The 15,851-nt window shown below is 48.7% G+C and overlaps 1 long non-coding RNA gene across 1 annotated transcript in view; it reads left to right on the plus strand.

Moving 5' to 3' along the window:
- Window positions 1–15,851, plus strand: part of LOC310668664 — a 187,234-nt gene that overhangs the window by 55,975 nt on the left and 115,408 nt on the right. The gene's annotated exons all lie outside the window — the stretch shown is intronic.

A 15,851-nucleotide genomic window follows, 5' to 3' on the forward strand; every position in this document is an offset into this window, starting at 1 on the left:
TGTCCAGGGCAGCTGTGTACCAGCTCCATCTGGTACGTAGGCTGAGACCCTATCTGCCTGGGGACTGTCTCGCTAGAGTGGTGCATGCTCTGGTTATCTCCTGCTTGGACTACTGCAATGCGCTCTACGTGGGGCTACCTTTGAAGGTGACCCGGAAACTACAACTAATCCAGAATGCAGCAGCCAGACTGGTGACTGGGAGCGGCCGCCGAGACCACATAACACCCGTCTTGAAAGACCTACATTGGCTCCCAGTACGTTTCCGAGCACAATTCAAAGGGTTGGTGCTGACCTTGAAAGCCCTAAACGGCCTCGGTCCAGTATACCTGAAGGAGCGTCTCCACTCCCATCGTTCTGCCCGTACACTGAGATCCAGCACCGAGAGCCTTCTGGCGGTTCCCTCACTGCGAGAAGCCAAGTTACAGGGAACCAGGCAGAGGGCCTTCTCGGTAGTGGCTCCCTCCCTGAGGAACGCCCTCCCACCAGATGTCAAAGAGAACAACAACTACCAGACTTTTAGAAGACATCTGAAGGCAGCCCTGTTTAGGGAAGCTTTTAATGTTTGATGTATCACAGTATTTTAATATTCTTTTGGAAGCCGCCCAGAGTGGCTGGGGAAACCTAGCCAGATGGGCGGGGTATAAATAATAAATTATTATTATTATTATTATTATTCCCAAACAGCCATGGACGGAGGCAGCTGAGGAACAACTGTGTGGTTCTCTAACCTCCTTTTCTGCAAAGTGTCTTCCTTTCTATGAATTCTGGGGGTTTCTGCAGTCACTGGAAGGGAAGGGAGAAGGGAGCAAATGATCTGGAACTGACACTGCCTGGTCCCCCCCCCCCCCTACAGACATTGGTGCTCCTTTCAGTTAATGGGACTTTGGAAGGCTGTTAGGACTCTCTTAGGACTGGCTGCTTTTGGGTCATGGTGGCTGAAAATTCCCCTCCTGTGCCACCAGGGGGTGCTGTGACGCTAGGGCAGCATTTCAAAGTTGCTTCTCTTTTCCCAGTGCAAACAAACAAACCCGCCTTCTCTAGGCACGCCCCACTTGCTTCTCTCTGACCTATCACATTGCTGCCTGGATTTTTTTATTTATTTAAAAAAGAAACTCGTTTTGCCCATTCCCTCCCCAGGTGAATGTCTGCAGAACTCTTAGCACATATATGAATAAATACGGCCTATTCTATCGCACAGTTATCCACGGGAGCATTTGATGTCCGGAAAGCACTGGCTGTTTTGAATATGTTTCTAATTAAACACGGAAATGCTTAACGTTGCTCTTGAGTCTCTTTGTTACCTCGTTTGTTTGATGGCTGTCGTTTTCCCGGCTCAAAAAAATAAAAATAAAATGTTTTGATGTACGCAACATTTAGACATTAACATCCGATCTTCTGAATGTGCAATGTTTTGATGTACGCAACATTTAGACATTAACATCCGATCTTCTGAATGTGCCAGAAAAAATGGAAACTCCGTTCTCAAGAGAAAAAAACTTCTTTCAAGTATAGTGTTGCCTTGGTACTCAAACAACTTGGAACCCAAACACTGCAAACCTGGAAGTAAGTGTTCCGGTTTGCGAACTCTTTTCGGAAGCCGAACGTGCTCAGTTTTGAGGGTTACGCTTCCAATTTGAGTGCCACACTTCCGTTTCGAATGATACACTGAGGTCTGTTTGTTTTTGCTATTTATTTTGCATTTCTGCGGCTCTTTTTTGTTTTGTTTTTGTGGCTGTGTGGAACCCAGTCCAGCTACTGATGGACCGATTGTGCGACTGCAGTGCATAATTTATTGCTTTCGTTTTATGGATCAACAGTCTCGTTTCATAGTAAAACCTATGTTAAATGGCTGTTTTAGGGGTTGTTTTTAAAAGTCTGGAACGGATTAATCCATTTCGCATTACTTTCTATGGGAAAGCGCGCCTTGGTTTTGGAACGCTTTGGTTTTGGAACGGACTTCCGGAACGGATTAAGTTTGAGAACCAAGGTACCACTGTATTACTAAAGTTGGGTGCCTCTCCGCCCAGCATGGCAAGAATCCACGGAGTCCCAGGCACTCACCCGGGGCCTGTGGTCCTTTGGAGAATCAAGAAACGGCAGAGACAGTTGTAGCTTTCAGAAATATGGTTTATTCACCTATTTACACCTTCAGTCTGCGTGGAGAGGGTTCTCCCCCTGCTCATTTAATTCCCTACAAAAACCCTGTGAGGCCCAAGGTCACACAGTGAGCTTCAAGGCTGAGAGTGGAGATTTGAGCCCTGGGCTGAATCTATACATATATTAAAAAATGCCGTGAAAATATATATATTTTTTCAAAAAACCGTTAAAAAATATATGTGGGATTTGCCATTAGCTCACCAGCGCCATCTGGTGTCACATTTGTGTAATGCACTCAGAATGTTATATTTGCAGCTGCATAGCTAAGTCCCTTGGACGCGGGTGGCGCTGTGGGTTAAACCACAGAGCCTAGGACTTGCTAATCAGGAGGTTGGGGGTTCGAATCCCCACAATGATGGGGTGAGCTCCCGTTGCTCGGTCCCTGCTCCTGCCAACCTAGCATTTCGAAAGCACATCCAAGTGCAAGTAGATAAATAGGCACCACTCTGGCGGGAAGGATGAGCGCCGCAACCCCAGAGTCGGCCATGACTGGACCTAATGGTCAGGGGTCCCTTTACCTTTAGCTAAGTCCCTAGCTAAGGTCCGTATAGTTAAAGCTATGGTTTTCCCAGTAGTGATGCATGGAAGCGAGAGCTGGACCATAAAGAAGGCTGATCGCCGAAGAACAGATGCTTCTGAATTCTGGTGCTGGAGGAGACTCTTGAGAGTCCCACGGACTGCAAGAAGATCAAACCTCTCCATTCGGAAGGAAATCAGCCCTGAGTGCTCACTGGAAGGCCAGATCCTGAAGCTGAGGATCCAAGACTTTGGCCACCTCAGGAGAAGAGAAGACTCCCTGGAAAAGACCCTGATGTTGGGGAAGATGGAGGGCACAAGGAGAAGGGGACAACGGAGGATGAGATGGTGGGACAGTGTTCTCGAAGAGACCAGCATGAGTTTGACCAAACTGCGGGAGGCAGTGGAAGACAGGAGGGCCTGGCGTGCTCTGGTCCAGGGGGTCACGAAGAGTCGGACACGACTAAACGACTAAACAACAGCAACGTAAGTTGAATGAATAATAATATAAATGGTACCCCACTGCCGGCCATTCTGCCCCCCCTTCCCTCCTGTTGTCAGTCTCTGCTTTTTCCTCCAAGCAGAAGAGCAAAAGCGTAATAATAATAATAGCAAATTTATGTAAATTGAGGGGGTGGGATTCTATCAGCTCCCCAGAAAAGGCCGCAGGTTGCGAGGGAGAGAGAGAGAGAGAGAGGGAACGAGATTGCGGCAAATCAAATCAGAGAAGAACCGAGAAAACTGCAATACTGAATTATTGCCTCTGGCGTTAAAAAGAAAATCTCTGGGTAGTTCGAAGGATTCGTGTTGACACACTTCTAAGCAAGATGTGGGAAAATGAGGGGGGGACGGACGAGGAGAGGAACAATCTTGCAAAAAGCACACATAAACTTCTCCCCTCCGCCATCTGCTCGTGGCTGGATTCCCTCTTTCCCAAACCAATTTGATCTTTGTTTTATTTCAGCAGAGACCTCTTGCCAAGGCGGAAGAAAGGGGAAAAAATCTCAGGCAATTAAAACCCTGCAAAGTGCGGCAGAGGGGTGGGTGGGAAGGGAGTAGCAGTCAAAAAAAGAGACAGCCCTCCAAGATCTGTGTCCACGGCAGATCTGGGAGCCAGGATGAGGCCGCAACGGCAAAGTACCCAGTGCTGTAATTGGCTGAAGGTTATTCCAAGGCTCTGACCGGCAAGGAGACCGTCTCAGGCAGCCTTCAGAAGCGTCCACTCCAGAGGACGACGCAATTATCTTGGCAGAAGCCAAACAGCACAAAAGAACGCTGAAAGAGAGATGTGGGCGTCTCAGAAAGCTAAGAACTCATCTCCATTTGTGGCAAAGTGGCAAGGAATTCGCTGGCGTCGATGATCAGTGCGGTAGCCGGATCTGACTAGAACGCCTTATAAAAATGTCAGCCAGCATAGTGCAATGGTTAGAGCGCGAGATCAAGACCTGCGAGACTAGGGACTTGTTGTTGTTTAGTCGTTTAGTCGTGTCCGCCTCTTCGTGACCCCCTGGACCAGAGCACGCCAGGCCCTCCTGTCTTCCACTGCCTCCCGCAGTTTGGTCAAACTCATGCTGGTAGCTTCGAGAACACTGTCCCACCATCTCGTCCTCTGTCGTCCCCTTCTCCTTGTGCCCTCCATCTTTCCCAACATCAGGGTCTTTTCCAGGGAGTCTTCTCTTCTCCTGAGGTGGCCAAAGTATTGGAGCCTCAGCTTCAGGATCTGTCCTTCCAGTGAGCACTCAGGGCTGATTTCCTTCAGAATGGAGAGGTTTGATCTCCTTGCAGTCCACGGGACTCTCAAGAGTCTCCTCCAGCACCAGAATTCAAAAGCATCCATTCTTCGGCGATCAGCCTTCTTTATGGTCCAGCTCTCACTTCCATACATCACTATTGGGAAAACCATAGCATTTACTATACGGACCTTATACACTTTATACATTTAACTTATACACCACCCTATACCCAGTGGTCTCAGGACAGTTCAAGACCACAACATATAAAACCGAACCAAAAGCAATAACCCAATAACCCCCTGCCAAAAAAAAGCCACATTCTAAAAGGGATGTCAATAAGATCAACCAAAGGCCTGGTTAAAAAGGAATGTTTTTGCCTGGTGCCTAAAGGTGTATAATGAAGGCACCAGGCAAACTTCTCTGGGGAGAGCGTTCCACCGATGGGGAGCCACTGCAGAGAAGGCCCCGTTCTCATGTTGCCACCCTCCAGACCTCTCAAGGAGGAGACACATGAAGGAGGGCCTCAGAAGATGATCTCAGGGTCCGGGTAGGTTCATATGGAAAGAGGTGGTCTTGGGGTATTGCGGTCCTGAGCCGTTTAAGGCTTTATAGGTCAGAACCAGTACTTTGAAAACCCCACATTTTTGTGTTGCCACCTTCCAGACCTCTCAAGGAGAGGAGGAACACGAAGAAGGGTCTCAGAAGATGCAGAACATAGGTGTGACCCCGGCATCTGGTGTTATGAGAATTTAAGGTCTCAAATATACAAATTGTTGTTGTTGTTGTTTAGTCGTTTAGTCGTGTCCGACTCTTCGTGACCCCCTGGACCAGAGCACGCCAGGCCCTCCTGTCTTCCACTGCCTCCTGCAGTTTAGTCAAACTCATGCTGGTAGCTTCGAGAACACTGTCCAACCATCTCGTCCTCCGTCGTCCCCTTCTCCTTGTGCCCTCCATCTTTCCCAACATCAGGGTCTTTTCCAGGGAGTCTTCTCTTCTCCTGAGGTGGCCAAAGTATTGGAGCCTCAGCTTCAGGATCTGTCCTTCCAGTGAGCACTCAGGGCTGATTTCCTTCAGAATGGAGAGGTTTGATCTTCTTGCAGTCCATGGGACTCTCAGGAGTCTCCTCCAGCACCAGAATTCAAAAGCATCCATTCTTCTTGATGGTCCAGCTCTCACTTCCATACATCACTACTGGGAAAACCATAGCTTTTACTATACGGACCTTATACACCTTATACATTAAACACGAAGAAGGGTCTCAGAAGGTGCAGAACATAGGTGTGACCCCGGCATCTGGTGTTATAAGAATTTAAGGTCTCAAAATATACAAATTAAATGTTCATAACTTGATATTCAAACACATACGATAGTATATAAACCACTTGTCTGCAAACAGTACAGTGGTACCTCGGGTTACAGACGCTTCAGGTTACAGACTCCGCTAACCCAGAAATAGTACCTCGGGTTAAGAACTTTGCTTCAGGATTAGAACAGAAATCGTGCAGCGGCAGCAGGAGGCCCCATTAGCTAAAGTGGTGCTTCAGGTTAAGAACAGTTTCAGGTTAAGAACGGACCTCCGGAACGAGTAAGTATGTAACCAGAGGTACTACTGAAACCATTTCGACTCTCCCCAATTGACCTCAAATGTTTCTCTGAGAGGAGGAAGGAAATGAGAAAAGCCTCTCAATTGTCTTTTGCTTACCTGCCTTTAGGGCATCTCAGTGTATGAATAGGGCGAGCCTGTGCCCTGGATTCAGGAATTAAGGTATTTACCATCACAAAAGAATGGCAGGGCTGCCCAAATAAAGCAATCACAGGCCATTGTCATTTCTGTTGCAGACCGATTCTTCTGTGATGTATGTACGGTGTTTTGTGGGGTGGTCTTGAGCTACAAGGTGGGCAGTATCAAAAATCTATATAAGAGCTTGCACACCAATGTTCTGGTGTGCACACCAATGTTCATCTTCCCTGCTGTGTGTGGTGAGTGGGGACCCTGTTGCAACAGTTTAATAAAGATCAGGTTAGTAGCTGCTTTGCTTCTCAATCTTCTTCCTCCTCTTCTTCTTCCTCTAGTTCTTCTTCTTCTTCTTCTTCTTCTTCTTCTTCTTCTTCTTCCTCTTCCTCTTCCTCTTCCTCTTCCTCTTCCTCTTCCTCCTCCTCCTCCTCCTCTTCTTCTTCTTCCTTTTCCTCTTCTTCCTCCTCCTCTTCTTCTTCCTCCTCCTCTTCCTCCTCCTCCTCTTCTTCTTCTTCTTCTTCTTCTTCTTCTTCTATCCCTCATAGCCAAGTAAGATTGTCTTCCATAAACACAGTTTTAACAATGAGCCCGTAAGTGACTATAGAGGCCAATTCTGGATCCACACGTCCTTCCACAGTGGAGACATTGGTTTCCGGGCGGGAGTTGATCAAGGCTTGGATTTGCCAAGCGTGTCTTCCTCTTAGCACGTTTCTCCCTTGCGTCCTGAGTTCGAGCAAAGGCTGTTCTCCAACCGGAGCACTCTCAGGCCAGTGTTTCCTCTGGTTGGCCTCTTGTTATTTTCTCCTACCAGTAGGGAACCCACTTAAAGACTCTGGAATATCCCATAAGGGAAAAGGAACAGGTTTTTTCCTACATCATCTGGCTATATAGCAAGTTTCTCAGCCACGAGCAACAGGTGAGCCATAAGCCCTTTATTAGACAAATCTGGAGCAGCCGGGAAATAGTAGGAAAATATATCTTAGGATCCGGAGAGGCAGATTGTTTGGTGACTTACCCGTTGAAAGACTTTGCCCCAGGAAGGGAGACAGCTTAAAAAAACAACAAACCCTCTCTCATAATCTGAGTACCCAACAGAGTCAAAGCTGAATGTTGGGAGACAGACAAAAGGCTCGACTTGCTCACATGGTACATACTGAAAATTATGGGATTCCCTTGCAAAAGAGGTGACAATGGTCTGGAGAGCTTTGAAACAGGATCAGGCAAGCTTGCAGAGGGAAAGGCTATCCACAAGCTATGTTATAAGGATTCTAAGCTCTCAAATATAGAATAAATGTATCATAATAAATGTGCAAGGCAAACACATTTTTGTTATTTAGTCCTGTCCGACTCTTCGTGACCCCCTGGACCAGAGCACGCTAGGCACTCCTGTCTTCCACTGCCTCCTGCAGTTTGGTCAGACTCATGCTGGTAGCTTCGAGAACACTGTCCCACCATCTCGTCCTCCGTCGTCCCCTTCTCCTTGCGCCCTCCATCTTTCCCAACATCAGGGTCTTTTCCAGGGAGTCTTCTCTTCTCCTGAGGTGGCCAAAGTCTTGGAGCCTCAGCTTCAGGATCTGTCCTTCCAGTGAGCACTCAGGGCTAATTTCCTTCAGAATGGAGAGGTTGGATCTTCTTGCAGTCCATGGGACTCTCAAGAGTCTCCTCCAGCACCAGAATTCAAAAGCATCCATTCTTCGGCGATCAGCCTTCTTGATGGTCCAGCTCTCACTTCCATACATCACTACTGGGAAAACCATAGCTTTAACTATACGGACCTTTGTTGGCAAGGTGATGTCTCTGCTTTTTAAGATGCTGTCTAGGTTTGTCATTGTTTTTCTCCCAAGAAGCAGGCGCCTTTTAATTTCATTGCTGCTGTCACCATCTGCAGTGATCATGGAGCCCAAGAAAGTAAAATCTCTCACTGCCTCCATTTCTTCCTTATGCATACTTATTGCATATTTATGTATGGAAACACATACATAAGTATATAAAACCACGTGTCTGCAAATTGTACAGGAGAGCAATCCTGAAGCCATTTTGACTCTCCCAAATGGACCTCAAATCTTTCTCTGCAAGGAGGAAGGAAATGGGAAAAGCATTTTCCCAGTTGTCTTTGGACTGTAGGGGCTTACGCCTCCCTTTGCAAACACAGCCTGGCAAGTATCTGTTAAGCTGAGCACACTCTCAATATGCCTAAGAGATTCAGGAACTACCGTATTTTTTGCTCTATAAGACTCACTTTTTCCCTCCTAAAAAGTAAGGGGAAGTGTGTGTGTGTCTTATGGAGCGAATGCAGGCTGCGCAGCTATCCCAGAAGCCAGAACAGCAAGAGGGATTGCTGCTTTCACTGTCCAGCGATCCCTCTTGCTGTTCTGGCTTCTGAGATTCAGAATTTTTTTTTCTTGTTTTCCTCCTCCAAAAACTAGGTGCGTCTTGTGGTTTGGTGCGTCTTATACAGCGAAAAATACGGTAAGTATTTACCATCTCCAGGGAATGCCAGGCTACCCAGAAAAGGCAATCAAATAAGGCATTATTATCAGGTATCCTGGAAGACAGGACAGAAGCAACGCGCTCAAATTTCTGCTGCAGACCGCCTCCTTCTGTGATGTATGTATGATGTTTTGGGGGGTGGTCTTGGGCTACAGGGTGGGCAATTTCAAAAGTCTATATAGGGGCTTGTGCACCAGTGTTCTGGGTTCTCTCCTCCCTCCCTGCGTGGGGTGAGTGGGGGACCCTGTTGCAACAGTTTAATAAAGATCAGGCTTACTAGCAGCTTTGCTCCTCTGGCTGGCCTCTTGTTATTTTCCCCCTACCGATGGGGAACCCACTTAAGGACTCTGTACAGGCTCTGGAACTGCAAGATTTAACTTCCTTCCGCAGGGCCTGTAAGACAGAGCTATTCCGCCTGGCTTTCAATCTGAACTTAGCCTGATCTTTTATTCTCCTTCCTTCCCTCCCCTTTTTATGAAGATTACCACCTCTGGGATCCAGCAGCTAATTCTCCCCTGGTCTCCTTGCTGGCCCAAATAGGACTAATTTAGCCAGCTAGCCCTGGGGATCATCTAATGTTTACTGGATGGATTTCCCCCCTTAATTCTGAACTTATTGTTATTCACGTTTTATACTGTATTTTGTACTGTTTTTGTTGTTGCATCAATTAAGTGTTTTTAAGTGCCTCCGAGTGAGGAAGAGTTGCCCTTCTGCTTGGATCCTGCCCATGGGCACCCCATTTGGGGCATGTGCTTAGCCACAGCAAGAGCAGGAAGCTGGAACAGACAGGCCCCCTTTGAACTGATCCAGCAGAGCTCTTCATATACTCTTAAAGGTTAAGGTAAACGGACCCCTTCTGATCGCTTACACAATGCTTATTTACATATTTTCATTTTCATTCTTTTATTATTATTATTGCATTGACAGCTCAAGCTGGCGTACATGGTCCGTTTGATTGCCACAAAAACCTTGTGAGGAAGGTGAGGCTGAGGCTGAGTGGCTGGCCACACCAAGTGAGCTTCCTGGCCGTATGGGGATGGATGGAGGACCCCGGTTGCTTCTCCCAGGTCCCAGTGCAGCACTCTGACCACTGCACCACACTGCCTCTCTGTCACTTCCCACTTTTGAAACAGCACCTTGTAATTCAGCACTAGTCAGGAATGAGCCAGCTCCATGTGAAGGTTTGCAGCCCGCTGCAGAAAGCAGCCAGGAACAGAGAGGTTTTGACATTAGTCAGGCAGGAGAGAGCAGGCAGCTGCAGACTTTGGCTCTTCCTACCTTGATGGGCAGGCTGATAAGGCAGTCACTGAGAGCAGGCTTGAACACAGCCAAAGCTCGCCAGAAGCACAAACAGGCGCGAACAAACTCAGAGACAACCTCTCCAAAAAGGAAGAGGTTGGAGTGGATCCACTAAGTCCAAAGAGTCGATGAATGGGAGGGCTGCTAGATAGCAAGCAAAACAAGAGATGTAAGGGTCGTAAGTTCAAGATCTTCTGCCGACACCGGAAGGAGTCTTCAGAAGGGTCATCTTGAGTCGTGATGCCAGCAGCTTTGTTAGAGCCGTCTGGAGCTCTCTGTTTTTGCAATAAATCCTCCTTTTTAATTATCTAGGCTTACTGTGTTATCAAGCTGGGAACCTGTTCTCCTGACAGCACTTCAGAAAACCCACGAGCATTTTGGCCATGGGGCATTTCAGAAGCTTTATTAAGTGTCAAATCCTGCCCTTGGGACACAGGCTGCTCCTTTTTGCAGACCTCAGTCCTTGCAGGGGGTTGGACTAGATGACACTTCGACTCCCTTTCAACACCGCAATTCTACGATTCGGTCTTCTCTCTTATCCCCCTTAGTCTTCTCCCCTCCCCTCTTTCCCCCATTCAATTGCAAAGCGGTAGGCATTTCCTTAGAGAGAGGGGGGGGAAACTCCAGCGCCTTTTGATCGTTCTCATTTTAATATCCCGCGACACCTTCCCACCGCCCCCAGGTAAAGGTGAGTGCTGAACAAGAACAGGCCCCGGACTTTGATGTATGCTTCCTATTTTCTATTTATCCGGCAACTTCTCTCTCTCTCCGCTTTGCCATTGTGCAAGGAACAAAGGCGAGATGAAAAGCAGCCCGGTCTTAAACCGCTGCGCTGGAAATCGCTTCCTGGTAATGAATGAAGTCATGACGCCAAAGGGTGAGAAAAGACTCAGAGATCCCAGGATCCGCGGAGTTGCTTTGTTGAAGGCTTTCCGGTTCTGCATGCGAGGAGGCAGCTCTGGGTCGAGACATGGGTCCCTGGTCTGATCCAGCGAGCTCTTCTCCTATTCCCTGAGGGGCAGCTGGGTGACCCCTTTGCAAAAAAAGGAGCCGGACTACATGTGATAGTGGCTTCTTCCTATATGCTCATGGGTCCTAGTGCTGCTGCTGCTGTAGCCTCACCATCACCATGACCACAAACTTGACATGAGCCAACAGTGTGACACGGCAGCTAAAAAAGCCAATGCAATTCTGGGCTGCATCAATAGGAGTATAGCATCTAGATCAAGGAAAGTAATAGTGCCACTGCATTCTGCTCTGGTCAGACCTCACCTGGAGTACTGTGTCCAGTTCTGGGCACCACAGTTCAAGAAGGACACTGACAAACTGGAACGGGTCCAGAGGAGGGCAACCAAAATGGTCCAAGGCCTGGAAACGATGCCTTATGAGGAACGGCTAAGGGAGCTGGGCATGTTTAGCCTGGAGAAGAGGAGGTGAAGGGGTGATATGATAGCCATGTTCAAATATATAAAAGGATGTCACAGAGAGGAGGGAGAAAGGTTGTTTTCTGCTGCTCCAGAGAAGCGGACACGGAGCAATGGATCCAAACTACAAGAAAGAAGATTCCACCTAAACATTAGGAAGAACTTCCTGACAGTAAGAGCTGTTCGACAGTGGAATTTGCTGCCAAGGAGTGTGGTGGAGTCTCCTTCTTTGGAGGTCTTTCAGCAGAGGCTTGACAACCATATGTCAGGAGTGCTCTGATGGTGTTTCCTGCTTGGCAGGGGGTTGGACTCGATGGCCCTTGTGGTCTCTTCCAACTCTATGATTCTATGATTCTATAATCACAATTGATGGAATCTTTCGAGGAGTTGGAGGTGGCGTTTATAAGTGATCCACGTTTCACAAGCATACAATAAGGTTGGTGGTGCAATAGCTTTGTAAACAAGCCTTTTGCTTTCCCTGCCTATGTCCCAGTCCTCAAACACTCTGCACTTCAATCGGGTGCAAAATAAGCGCGTGCTGAAGGCATCTAGTGAAGGACCACAGAAATTTCCCATCACTGGGTTTTCCACCAGTAGATGGATGGTGGCGCTGTGAGTTAAACCAGAGCCTAGGACTTGCCAATCAGAAGGTCGTGGTTCGAATCCCTGCGACGGGGTGAGCTCCCGTTGCTCGGTCCCTGCTCCTGCCAACCTAGCAGTTCGAAAGCACCTCAAAGTGCAAGTAGATCAATAGGTACAGCTCCAGCGGGAAGGTAAACGGCGTTTCCGTGCGCTGCTCTGGTTTGCCAGAAGCGGCTTAGTCCTGCTGGCCACATGACCCGGAAGCTGTACGCTGGCTCCCTTGGCCAAGGAACTTAAAGGAAGCCCCTGCTGAGATTTTCCAAGGCATACATTGGGCTGTAGTGGTTAGAGCATGGGTAGGCAAACTAAGGCCCGGGGGCCGGATCCAGCCCAATCCCCTTCTAAATCCAGCCCACGGATGGTCCAGGAATCAGTGTGTTTTTACATGAGTAGAATGTGTGCTTTTATTTAAAATGCATCTCTGGGTTATTTGTGGGGCATATTCCCCCCCCTCCCAAAATATAATCCGCCCCCCCCGCAAGGTCTGAGGGACAGTGGACCGGCCCCCTGCTGAAAAAGTTTGTTGACCCCAGGGTTAGAGTGTCAGAATAGGAGCTGGGAGACTAGATTTTGAATCCCCACTTGGCCGTGAAACTCACCATGGATGGTGCTGTCTCTGGGCCTAACCCACCTCGCTGGGTTGTTGTAAGAATAACAGGAGGAGGTTGGGGTAACATACACCGCATTCCTTGGAGGAACGAAATGGGAAAGCAATAGAATAAATGTGGGCGAACAGTACAGGCTTTCTTCCTCCTCTTGTGCCCTCAGCCAGCCCCTGCAGGGCATCGGTTGCTTGCCAGCTGTTGCAGTTGGGCAAGGCTGGACTTTTGCCCAGGCCTTGTGTTTATCCAAAAGGGAACCTGTTTGTTTTCCTCCTTCTCCTGGAGTCGATGCAAACACTCTCTCCTTTTGTTACCTGGCTGCTGCCCGCCCTCCCGCCTCGCTGGCCCCAGTTACCGTACTGCCTGCAAAAGGGAGTCTTGCAGGACTCTGCCCAAGAAAGAAAGAAAGAAAGAAAGAAAGAAAGAAAGAAAGAAAGAAAGAAAGCCTGTTAGGAAAGAGGTGAAATTGAAATCAAACTTCACTGGGCACAGAATGATCACCTGGAAAGAGAAGGGGACACAGAGGCCCTGGAACAGATGAGATGCTTTGATCTACGTATTTTTTGCTGTATAAGACTCACTTTTTCCCTCCTAAAAAGTAAGGGGAAATGTGTGTGCGTCTTATGGAGCGAATGCAGGCTGCGCAGCTATCCCAGAAGCCAGAACAGCAAGAGGGATTGCTGCTTTCGCTGCGCAACGATCCCTCTTGCTGTTCTGGCTTCTGAGATTCAGAATGTTTTGTTTCCTGTTTTCCTCCTCCAAAAACCAGGTGCGTCTTGTGGTCTGGTGCGTCTTATAGAGTGAAAAATACGGTGTATCTGATTGTCGTGCATGAGAAAATGGGCATAGGAAAGCTTTTCTCCCCCTCTCCTAATGCCAGAACAGCTGACAGATAAAAGAAAGAGTTAAATTATGGAATTAACACCCAATAGAGGCACAGATAGAGGGTTGCCTTATGTTCAGAAGCTGAAGAACTTTGAGGTTGATTTCTAAACCTTTGGGCCATTTCCCCAGCCACTCTGGGTGGCTCCCAATCAAGTGTTAAAAACAGTACAGCGTTAAATATTAAAAACTTCCTGAAACAGGGCTGCCTTCAGATGTCTTTTAAAGATAGGATAGCTGCTTATTTCCTTCACATCTGAAGGGAGGGCGTTCCACAGGGTGGGCGCCACCACCGAGAAGGCCCTCTGCCTGGTTCCCTGTAACCTCACTTCTCGCAATAAGGGAACCGCCAGAAGGCCCTCGGCGCTGGATCTCAGTGTCCGGGCTGAACGATGGGGCTGGAGACGCTCCTTCAGGTATACTGGACCGAGGCCGTTTAGGGCTTTCAAGGTCAGCACCAACACTTTGAATTGTGCTCGGAAACGTACTGGGAGCCAATGCAGATCTCTCAGGACCGGTGTTATGTGGTCCCGGCAGCCACTCCCAGTCCCCAGTCTAGCTGCCGCATTCTGGATTAATTGCAGTTTCCGGGTCGCCTTCAAAGGGAGCCCCACGTAGAGTGCATTGCAGTAGTCCAAGCGGGAGATAACCAGAGCATGCACCACTCTGGCAAGACAGTCTGCGGGCAGGGAGGGTCTCATCCTGCATACCAGAGAGAGCCGCCCCAGACACAGAGTGCGTAGAGTGCGTTGCAGTAGTAGAAGGAAGGGAAGAACAGGGATATCAGAACGAAAGAGAACGCTGCTTCTTTTTGCCCAGCAACAGTATGCAAAAATCTCTGTACACTTTTGCCGTGGAACAGATGGAGGGGGGGGTAGAATAAGTGTAGAAACAGGGTGTCAAAGCTCACAAATTTTCAAGAAGCCTTAGAATAGCATCCCAATTAAGCAAGTGGCAACCTCCCTCTGGCCACGGGCCTCGTCGCAAAATCACACACAGACAGAGACCTCCTTTGGCATTCTTTCTTGGAAGGTGGTTGGGAAGAAATCCCCCCCCCTTATTTGTTTATGCAGATTCTCTTGCTTTCTGCTGTGTATGTGCATGGCTCCCCACCCCTTTCAAATTTTATCCTAACAACCGCCCCACAAAGCATAGCTGTCCACTTACAGATTTGAAAATAAGGGACCAGCAGCCTCGAAAATAAGGGATCAGCAGCCAAAATAAGGGATTTTCCCAGCACAGGTATGTTCAACTTCTGAGCCCCTCCGAGCCAAAGGCAGAAAGCCCAGCCAGCAGCCAAACGAAGCCTCAATTTATCTCCTTGCACTTTGACGTGCTTTCAAACTTCTAGCTTGGCAGGAGCAGGGACCGAGCAACAGGAGCTCACCCCGTCGTGGGGATTCGAACTGCTGACCTTCTGATCGGCAAGTTTAACCCACAGCAAGTTTAACCCACAGCTGGTTTAACCCACAGCGCCACCCGCATCCCTTTGTTGGTTGCCCGAACCCTGTCCTGCTTTTCTGCCTGAGCTTCTGACCCGCCCTGGCTCCCTGCTTGCAAGCCTGTTCCTGACTTCACCCGACTCCCTGCCCTGCACCCAGCTTCAGCTACTACAGACTGCCTCCACGTTGCACCTTTGACTTGGACCTTGCCTCTCGGGTAACCCACAGGACCAACCCACAATACCTCCTCTTCTGTGGCGTGAAAAACCCACATTTCCCCCTCTTCTTTGTGAAATCTCAGTGGCGTCTGTCTTCCAAGCCTATTTTCGGTGTCAGATTATCTGGGGCTGATTCCCCCTCCTATCCACCTCCTTGTCAGGGGGGGCATCTGCTTCGAGTGCCCGCCTGTAATTTATGAGGTGTCCTTGCCTGCTGCGCCAGCCTTAACGAGCCGCGGACCTTTAACGAGACGAACGCCGGTGGCATGAATCTTTTTAATTTCCTCTGGTGTGACGCGAAATGTAGCCTTTCGCAGCCCACCCCCCCTTCCCTCCCTCTCGTGCGCTTGGCAGCTCAAAAGGTCTGGGAAGAGAGGAGAGTTACGGTTATGGATCAGGACCGGGGTTACGGAGAGAAGATCCAGGGGCTGAGGCTCAGGTGGGTGGGTGGGAGGTGCTGGCATGAGGGAGGAGCCACATGCCCTGGAGGTGGAGATAGAATCATAGAATCATAGAATCATAGAATCATAGAATCATAGACTCATAGAGTGGGAAGAGACCCCAAGGGCCATCGAGTCCAACCCCCTGCCAAGCAGGAAACACCATCAGAGCACTCCTGACATATGGTTGTCAAGCCTCTGCTTAAAGACCTCCAAAGAAGGAGACTCCACCACACTCCTTGGCAGCAAATTCCACTGTCCAACAGCTCTT

The sequence above is a fragment of the Podarcis tiliguerta genome, assembly GCF_965153285.1.
Source record: "Podarcis tiliguerta genome assembly, chromosome: 18".
NCBI classification, from domain to species: domain Eukaryota; kingdom Metazoa; phylum Chordata; class Lepidosauria; order Squamata; family Lacertidae; genus Podarcis; species Podarcis tiliguerta.